The sequence below is a fragment of the Salvia miltiorrhiza genome, chromosome 3 (assembly GCF_028751815.1).
Source record: "Salvia miltiorrhiza cultivar Shanhuang (shh) chromosome 3, IMPLAD_Smil_shh, whole genome shotgun sequence".
NCBI classification, from domain to species: domain Eukaryota; kingdom Viridiplantae; phylum Streptophyta; class Magnoliopsida; order Lamiales; family Lamiaceae; genus Salvia; species Salvia miltiorrhiza.
This window is the reverse complement of record NC_080389.1, coordinates 4,740,480-4,743,894: the sequence shown is the minus strand read 5'-3', so window position 1 is coordinate 4,743,894 and position 3,415 is coordinate 4,740,480. Positions and strand designations below refer to the sequence as shown.

The 3,415-nt window shown below is 37.7% G+C and overlaps 1 long non-coding RNA gene across 1 annotated transcript; it reads left to right on the top strand.

The window, feature by feature from the left end:
* The first annotated feature begins 233 nt into the window (after positions 1 to 233).
* LOC131017095 (uncharacterized) lies at positions 234 to 1,990 on the top strand. Its single transcript, XR_009099413.1, has 2 exons — positions 234 to 1,126; positions 1,759 to 1,990. It is a non-coding gene; the product is annotated as an uncharacterized LOC131017095 (long non-coding RNA).
* Positions 1,991 to 3,415: the final 1,425 nt, after the last annotated feature.

Sequence of the window (3,415 nt, the reverse complement as noted above, 5' to 3'; positions counted from 1 at the left end):
ACGGCCGCGCCGGCAGCGGCGGCGGCGCCCGCCTCGGCTGGAGACGGATCGAGAGAGAGAGAGAACTGAAGCGTGCGTCTGATTTGAGAGATTAGAGAGAGAGAGGCCGATTGCCTTGAGAGAGAAAAGAGAGATGACCGACAGTTTTTGAGAAGAGAGAGAGAGTGGGCTTGATCTATTTTTAATCTTTGGGCTTGATTTATTTTAATTGAGTTTGGGCTTGTCCACTTTTAATTTGTGTGGGCCGAATTATTTAAGAAAAGTTTGGGCTCGATTTAATTAAGGAGTTTGGCTAATGCATATTTTATGATGGGCTATTATTCTAGTCCCATTTATATTTCGTTGGGCCAGTTTAATTCATCAATTGGGCCGATTAAATTGCCTTTTTGGGCTAAGATTAATTCTTTTCAGTCCACATTAATTATTATTTGGACCCCTATTTTAATTGTTTTGGGTCGAAGACTTTTTAAGTTGGGCTTTAATTCTTTTAAAGCTTGAGCTGAAGTTACTCCTTTGAGCTAAGCCTAGCAGTATCAATTTATGATGGAGCCCAATTATTTATCAGTGGGTGAGCCGATTCGTATTCAGTAAATGAGCCGCCCAGTTTATTAATTATTGTTTTGGACTTCAGACTTTAAAGCAAGCTATCATGGTTTATTTCATTAAAGCCACTGGTTTATTTAATTAATTGGCTACTCTCTTTTGAGCCTATTAATTATTTGAGATTACGTTAGTAATTATGTTTCTATCGAAAAGCCCGACAATTTTCAACGAGGTCACACCTCGATTAAAGCCGAGTTAGTCCTTTATTTCAATCGAGTACAAAGGCGAGATTTATTTTACAATTAGAATTTTCCGATGAGAAATGAAGAATCAAAGTTTTATTCGACCGCGCTAGACGAGAATTAGCTAAATCTATTAACGAGGATTAATAATAGAATTCCCGATTATCGCTCAGAAGATTAGTTCATGCATACCAGATTCATGCATAGTTAATTACGCTTTCTCATTAATTGAGAATTTTTCTCGAGGCAATGTCTTATTTTATATTCTCGTGATTAAGGTCAAGCGCGAGAATAAGAACTACACAAGGAGTTAGAGTACCTTAGCAAAACTTTGCTATCAGGTGGGCAATTTCTTACGCGTAAATAAAATGCTATGCATGTGTTATGCTTTAAAATGAAAATTGGATCTTCAAGTGTGGTATGCTTTATTATGCTTTACGCTAAATGATTTACGCTTGATTACGCTTATTTACGCTTGAATGCTTTACGCTGATAAGTTTATGCCTGTGATTGATGATTGCGTCTGTTGGGGGAGGCCTCCCTCAACAGTACGATGCCGTGTCCGCTGAGGAGGGCCTTCCTCACGGCGCGATGCCCGTGTCCGCTGAGAGAGGCCTCTCTCGCGGCGCGATGCCAGTATGCCAGTATGCCAGTGTTACAGCGTCTATTGGGGGAGGCCTTCCTCAATAGTACGATGCCGTGACCGCTGAGGGAGGCTCCCCCTCACGGCGCAATGCCCGTGCTCGTTGGGGAAGGCCTTCTCCACGACACGATATTTGTTAATGAAGATTGATGATGAAGAATGCCCTTATGCTATTTAAGAATTTGGAAATGTTTAATGAGCAAAGGATATGAAAGAAACTCATGCCTCTTATGCGATATTGTGAAATTGTTAATGATGTTATGTTATATGCTTGGCAACTGCCCACTAAGTACTCCTGTACTTAGCCCTTCGATGTTTATGTTTGTGCAGGTTGAGCTGTGATGGGCGATGAAGTGTTGTTGCTGAGTGGAGTTTTTGTTGAACTTAAAGTAGGCTCAGAAAGGATACATGTCTTCATACATGTATCTCAGTTATGCATTTCGCTGTAAACACTGATTATTTCAGTTACGCCTTCCGCTGCAAACTCTGATAATGTTTTAGCCAAGCCCCTAACGATGCCTTTTTCCTTTTAAGGAATATAACGCGTATACAAGTTCTTTTAGTACCCTTTTTATGCGAACTATGCCTTTTTCCTTTTTAAGGAATATTTCACGCGTATTCAAGCTCTTTGAGTATTCTTTTATGCGCCCCTTTCTCAACCCGCTTCTTAATTTCCCTTCCCCAGTCATGATTTCCCGGCTTAATTATCCTTAATTAAGGCCGGTCGTGACAAAAGTAGACTTAAACTACAAAGCACAGCGCTGATGAGTATTTCAATCCTCATCAACATTGTTTGCTTCAAAAATCAAAGCCTTTTATAAATTAACAATGGTCCATTATTTACTATCCATATCTTTTAGATTATGTTCACACTTGTATATTGATGCACGTAACAATATTACGAATATTGAGAGTGTATCCATCATAAATTTTCATATACTATTTGAGATTTAGGGGGTTGTATTCGTTCAGGAATTCTCTAGATTTTTAAAATCTTTGGATTTTCATGTACTATTTAAAATCTTTGGATTTTAAAAATCTACAGATTACACACAGATTCTTCATGTATTTTGGAATTCTAAACATGAATCTGCACAGATTTTGGACAGATTTTAACAAGAATTTGACGTGATTTTTACGGATTTGAAACCAAAAATTTCAGCGCTCGTTGGCTTTAAGTGAGCGCTGGACCCAGCGCCCAGCGATCGCTGGTGCCAGCGACCGCTGGCTTCATAAGATTTAATATCCAGCGAGGTTAACTGCTGTCAACTATAGCCTCTTTCGCTGAAGTCGGAAACAAGAATTGTTTATAAACATATTCGTTTACATAAAAAAGAATTTTCGGCAACGATAAACAAGACACAATCAATTAAAGCATAATTTCTCAACTCTAGAATGATCATCACAAGTTCTAATAAATCTAAAAACTAAAACCATTTTACTGCCAAATGTCTCAAATTCACAACGAATGTCGCAGACTTATTAAATGAGCAACATGTTTTCAATATAAAACTGCGAATATTCCAAGTCAAAGTGATACAAATATTCATCAAAATTATCAAGTACAAAAGGTGATGTCTGTGTACTTGACAACAATTTCCAATTTACGAAAACGAACAGGTCGTATTGCAATAAATTATTGGTAAATTAGATTAGGAAATTAATTTAGGGGCCTTGACATCTCGTAGTGGACTTTAATTAGCAGAATTAGGGATCAAACCATAAATACTTCCAGATTTTAAAAATCTGCATAAATCTATTAAAATCCTGAACGAATACACCCTCTTAATATGTACTAGTCTTTTATTAAATTTATTATTATTTTAAAACATAAAGTATAGTATCAATAATGTTATGGGGCGAAAGAGTCGTGGGAACTTCACCGCAGTTTATGAATTTTAGGGTTTATTTTGGTTCCATGCCTTTGAATCTCATGCGTAACCCTTTCTTTAAGAGAGACTTAACCGCACTGCCTCTTCTCCATAGT